General features: G+C 49.9%; 1 protein-coding gene across 1 annotated transcript in view; it reads right to left on the reverse strand.

Moving 5' to 3' along the window:
- Window positions 1-337, reverse strand: part of NRP1 (neuropilin 1) — a 137,746-nt gene extending 137,409 nt beyond the window's left edge. Inside the window, exon 1 of the mRNA XM_059911479.1 lies at window positions 252-337. The gene's annotated coding sequence lies outside the window, so the exon portion shown is untranslated. The remainder of the gene's footprint in view (window positions 1-251) is intronic.
- Between the last annotated feature and the right edge of the window lie 6,038 nt (window positions 338-6,375).

The raw sequence follows: 6,375 nt of genomic DNA on the forward strand, positions 1-6,375 counted from the left end.
AGCCCACCTCGGCGTGCTCGCTCGGACCCCCGGGGGAGAGCGAAGCAGCTCGCCCAGGATCTTGGGGATCCGCCGCCGAGGCGTGCGGGGCGCGCGGGAGGTAGCGGCTGCTGCTCCCAACTCCGAACGCCCGGGAGGCGGCCGGGGCGGCCGGGTAGTGTGACCTGGGGCAGGAGCAGCAGGGCGCGCCTGGACGCTGCGGGTCAGGCCCGGAGGGGCTGAGGAAAGCTCGGCAGGGGTGGGGGACGCACCCCGGAGCCGGGCGAGGGTCGGCAGTGTCGCTGCCACGTAGAGCCGAGTCAGTAGATTCGCGCGGGCGAGGCTGTGCTGCAGCCCCACCCGGCCTCCCTGCCCGGTAAAGGGGCGCGCTGCTGGGCGCCTGGCGTGCTCGGGTGCCCGCCGCGCGCCGCGGGCTCCATTGTTACCCGAGATCTGGAGTCCTCTCCTCCGGGTCAGAGGGCACCCTGGAGGGTGGGAGCTGGTGTGCCTTCCAGCTAGGGGGCAGTCGTCGCCCGACCCCGCCCAGCATCCTGACTCGGAGCCCAGGTGCTCGGGGTTTGGAAATTAGGGGTCCACTGTCCCGGGTTCCTGTGCAATCCGGGGGAGGGGAACAGTGGCGGGGGCGGGGTTTGCTCTTGGCAGGGCTCTCACGGTACCAGCTCAGACCACAGGCCAAAGTCACGCCGGCCCTCCAGCTCCTCCCCACCTCCGCCTCCCACGGCGGCGCGTCCTCACTGTGGGCTGGATGCCCCCAAGTTCCATCCCCGAGGGCTTTTCGGGAACTGCTGTAGAAAGCCTCTGCGGATAGGAACAGCAAGGACATTTCAGGGAACAGACAGGTTTTGGCAGCGGATCAGGTCCTTGAGAGGGGTAAATGCCCGCGGACCCCCCCCCCGAAGGAGTTCTCGGGGAAGGTGAAAAGGTCAGACGCCTTCTGGGAACGGCGTTTCTGCACACACCCGAAAGCAGAGCCTTATTCCTACCTGGCGCAAAGAGCTGGCAAAAGAGATTTAGGAATGTTGGCAGGAAGACTCTGGTCAAAGGTTTTGGCGGAAGAACTAGGGGCGGGACGGGAGAGAGGAGGCCCAGGGCGCGCGGGCCCCGGGCGAGGGCTCGGCGCTTGCGGGTGGCGGGTGGCGGCTGGGCGCGGTGGCGCGCGCCGGTTGGGGTGCAGGCGAGCCCCGCGCGGTGCAAAGCTGCACCCCGGGCTCGCCCGCCCGCGCCCGGGGAGTCCCCGCCTCCAAGCTGGAGACCAGCACCCAGGGCGCTGCGAGTCGCCCTGCCAGCGAGCGCTTGTTCGCCCTCACTGGTTTCCTCCTTCTCGGCTATCCCACCCCGGACGCGGGGTTGGAAGGGGGCACTACGAGGCCGGGAGTCAAACGCCTGGGTGGAACGGAAGGGGCAGTGGCGGGGCGAGACAGGGCGCCAGCCGCGCCCTGCGCAGACCCCGGGGAGCCAGCGCCGCGGAGGGAAGCCCGGGCGCTTGGCTACCGCGAGCGCGCGACGCCTCCTCCCCTCCTTCCTCTCGATCCCCGGCGCGCCCCCCCCAGTCCCAGTCCCCGGCTGCGCGGGGCGAGCGGCATCCTCAGATTTGGGGTGACCCCGGGCGACCTTAGCCCGAGGCTCGGAGGGAGAGGCGCCTCTCTGAACCTGGCCGGTTGACAGAGAAGGGGAACCGGGCGGCGCAGCGCCCGGGCGTCCTGGAGTCCTGGAGTCACGGCTGCCCTCCTCCTTCCTAGTGGGAACTGCGCGGCCGCGCTCGGTCCGGGGAGCGGTTTTGACCCGTCTGTGCCTCCGCGGGGTGAGCGAGGGGGCACACGCGGAGACTTGATCTGTGTTGTTTTTAGAAAACTGCCGCCAATCTCTCTTCCCCTTTCCCTGCTGAGTGTGCATTTCCCAGGCTGGAGCCACCAGCTAACAAATAAAGCCACCAGATCCTGCACTCGGAGAGGCACTGCCCTCACTCCGCAACCTCGACCCCGGGCTCCCTCCCGCCTTTCCCGGGGAAGGGCACCTCCCGCGGGTCGAGGCGCGGAAAACGTCCGTCTCCTTTCTTGCTCCCCAGCTAAGCATTTTGCCAGTCTTTCTCCAACCAACTAATAAGACACGCAGTAGGTACTCTGGGGGGAAATATCATATTTAAGTTCTGCCTCTGATTTTTCTGGTCTCAGCTGATCTGAGGCTTTTCTGGACTCCTGAGTTTCCACACGCAGTACTGGGTAATGGGAGCCCTACCGCACTGATTGATAATTGCCCGCTAGTGGGTTGGTGCAGAGCAAATTGTCCTTGCTAACAACCTCTTTCCTCTGCTGTTGGATTCTACTAAGTGCAGAAAAGGGTCAGTTTTAGACTTCTGCAATTCCCCTGCAAAGGGAGATAGACCGACCTTTACTTGACGTGATAGACAGAGGAAGAGTTTGGCAGTATTCCTAGGTTGATTTTATTTTGGTCTTGTGAACACATCATTCTTCCGGACATCACAAATCCCCAGACTAGGTAGGACCCAATTCTACTGAAGGGAAGATTCATCATCACACCCGAGTGCCAGGCAGAGGCCCTGGATGGGCAGTGCCCAGCGCAATGGACTCCCATGGAGGGGTTGCTGTGGGAAGAAGGCCCTTCACATCCGCCTCCTGAGCAGGGCTGGAACCGAGGCCCATCATTAAGAACAGACTGGGTGCATACAGAGTGAAGTGAGTCAGAAAGAGAAAAACAAATACCTTATGCTAACACATATATATGGAATTTTTAAAAAATGGTTTTGATGAACCTAGGGGCAGGACAGGAATAAAGACACAGACGTAGAGAATGGACTTGAGGACACGGGGAGGGGGAAGGGTAAGCTGGGACGAAATGAGAGAGTAGCATCGACATATATACACTACCAAATGTAAAATAGATAGCTAGTGGGAAGCAGCTGCACAGCACAGGGAGATCAGCTCGGTTCTTTGAGACCACCTAGAGTGGTGGGATAGGGAGGGTGGGAGGGAGATGTAAGAGGGAGGGGATATGGGGATGTATGTATATGTATAGCTGATTCACTTTGTTATACAGAAGAAACTAACACACCATTGTAAAGCAGTTATACTCCAATAAGATGTTAAAAAAAAAAAAAAAGAATAGACTGGGTGGTAAATGTATGGTTTCTTTCATCAAGCGCTCATCAATTTGTCAAAAATAAGGTGAGAGCCATTGCTGCCAGAAGGCCATTTGAGCCGCTCACGTCCTCAAAGTATTTCAGGTTGGTGCATATGGAGACTGGTATTTCAGATCTGTATCAAGTCTAGTCAAGTTTTTTAAAGCATCAAATCCACATATTTCAGAAAAGCAAGGACACAACATATTTTTAGTAGGAGCTAACCTACATTTGAAATGTAAGAATGGAAGAAGTGAAACAGAAAAGATTAAAAATTGGAATTTAAATTAATTTCCTATTATTTAAAATAATTCTATTAAAAATAGCACTGCTGTTAAATGACTATCATTCAAGGGGTGTCTTTTAGACCTCATGTAGAGCTGTCTCCTTCATTTGGATTGGCAGAGGAAAGAAGAAAATAAACAAATGAACTTTTACTTTCTGATTCTTCACTTTGGGCCTTTTAAAAGTTACATTGAAAATTCTTTCAATATTGGAGAAAAGCCTGCCATCAAAGTTTTAAAACAAAGTTACAGTGTAAAGTTTCTATAATACAGTACATGCAGATGCAGGAAGACAATGCTAAATTTTGAATCATGTGAGTAGATTCACAGTATTTGTTGGTGTTAGACATTAGGGCTAGAATTTGAAGGGTTCAGTTTGTGCCAATCAGCAGGACGTCTTCTGTGTTTCATTGTTGGTATTTGTTGGTGTTAGACATTAGGGCTAGAATTTGAAGGGTTCAGTTTGTGCCAATCAGCAGGACGTCTTCTGTGTTTCATCTGAGCTGGCTTCCTACTCAAGTGAGAGCTCTCCAGGTAGAGAGAGTTACCAGGTGGTCATGGCTGTTCCGGGCTAAGTGAGCCTTCCTTCCAGGTTGTGATCACAGAGGAAGGATTCAGGGGCAGGATGCTTTCTCCCCCAGAAGAATGCAATTATCTTAATAAAATTCTGATTGGCTCCAGTTGGATGATGTGCCCAAGGGAGATGGGTTACTCTTTTTAGCCAACCTGGGTCACTTGCCCACCCTACCTGTGGCCATGAGGGCAAAATGCAGAGAGGAATTCTCCCAGAGAAAAAGAGGGTCTCTGGACTCTGAAGAAAGGGGAAGGAATGCCAGACCACCAAAGCCACAGTTGTCTGCTCTTCAGAAGAACCCTCTCTTTGTTACTTAGCTGTTTTCAGGTGAGAGTGTTTGAAACTTTTGGTTCTTCATTTTGATTAGGGTTGATGTTATTGTGTTCTGTTGTGTTTTGCTTTGTTTTTAGTTTTTCACCTAAATATCCACTCATAGCAGATAGCATGAATCCATAGCTTTTATTTCACGACCTGAGGGTAGTATTTCATTCAGGGTTGACTGTCAGTCAAAATTATAAAGCAGGTGAAGGAGTTCAGTTTTAACTCCATCTTCTTTTTGGTGAATGTCCTGTATTTTATTCTGTCTTCCCGGTTCCCTCACAAAGACCTTGAAAGAAATAGATCACTTTAAGAGCACAATACTTAACCCACAGAATGGTGAGATTCAGGGAAGGTTTTAGAGGTGAGGAATCTTCCAGGATACCCTAATAAGGATACTGAATAAGGCACCTATGTGCACTGGTGTCAGGGTATACCACTGGGGTTCATAAATTCTAAGCTGCCTTTGAGGGGAAGACGAAGACATATTTACTCTGGAGAGATTGCCATGAAGACATGGCCTAAGACTTACCAATAAAATAATACGTTTTCTTTAACAAACGAAAAGTTTTTAGGTTAACGTGATTGGTGGACTCTAGGAATGAAGTTTGTAATAAACAGCAATCACATCATAAAAGGAAAGGCTTGGAACATTATGTTCTTCTTCAAATCTTGTGTAGTATGTTTTCTTGAGGTATGTTAAGCTCCACAGAACATGAAGAAATGGAGAATATGAACAGACCAATTACCAGTAATGAAATTGAATCAGTACTAAAAAAAACTCCCAGCAAACAAAAGTCCAGGACCAGATAGAGGCCTTCCCAGGTGAATTCTACCAAACATTTAGAGAAGAGTTAACATCTGTCCTTCTCAAACTATTACAAAAAATTGCATTCATTCTACGAGGCCAGCATCACCCTGTTACTAAAACCAGACAAAGATACCACAAAATAAGAAAATGACAGACCAATATGACTGATGACCATAGATGCAAAAATCCTCAACAAAATATTAGCAAACTGAATCCAACAATACATCGAAAGAATCATACACCATGATCAAGTGGGATTTATCCCAGGGGTGCAAGGATTTTTCAATATCTGCAAATTGATCACTGTGATACACCACATTAACAAAATGAAGAATCAAAACCAGGTGACTATATTGAGATATATTGGAAACAAGCCTCTGCAGTGCCAGTTTATTTTCTTTTACAAAATGTTACCCATTAAAACTTTTTAAAAGATACATGCTTAAAAGGGGATGGGAACAATGGCGGGGGAAAGCCTCACCCATGAAAGCACATGACAGAAAGTACAACTTAGTTTCAGAGGCTGGGAGTCTGGACCTAGCTCCACCGTGATTGTGTGCAATTCTGAACACATTGTTTAATCCTGCTGGACTGCCAAGGTTTACATCTGTAAAAGACAGATATTGAATTAAGTCATCCTTTAATACCTTCTCAGTTGCAGAATGGAGTGATTCTACAATCTTGTGAGCAGTTTTTTAAAAGTTGTTAAGAGTGGGTGGATCATCACCCAAGGTCACATGAAACCTTGAGTGGGGGTAGGGCTGTACCAGGACATCACGTGGAGTAACTCATACCAACAGGACTCCTTTGTGCTTCTGATATTTGAAACCTCCTCAGTATATTTTCTTTCTGAATTGTTTGTGTTCCTAATATGGATGGTGACATGGAGTGCGTGTCCTGTGTCTATCTGTATATACTGTGAGCTCGCATGAGAAATCTGGTAATAAAGTAACGTACTATCAGAGGAATGGCAGGGGATGATCAAAATCATGAGAAAGTCAAACAAAGAAACCACAAAACACACAGACACAGACACCCCTCATCAAAACTCTTCTCTGCCTGATTTCTCGTAAGCATAGGGCAAATCGATATTCCCATTCAGCAGGGTTCAGGAGTGCTTTCATGAAGGATATGTGTGAGTTAACTAAATTTAAAACTTAAGGAAATGATTTTTTGAGAAAATACGGGTTAAAGCGTGGCTGTTCTTCGTGAAGTTTCTCTGATCATGTGCTGTTGTGCTACTGGAAAATGT

Source organism: Balaenoptera ricei, chromosome 2 (genome assembly GCF_028023285.1).
Source record: "Balaenoptera ricei isolate mBalRic1 chromosome 2, mBalRic1.hap2, whole genome shotgun sequence".
NCBI classification, from domain to species: Eukaryota; Metazoa; Chordata; class Mammalia; order Artiodactyla; family Balaenopteridae; genus Balaenoptera; species Balaenoptera ricei.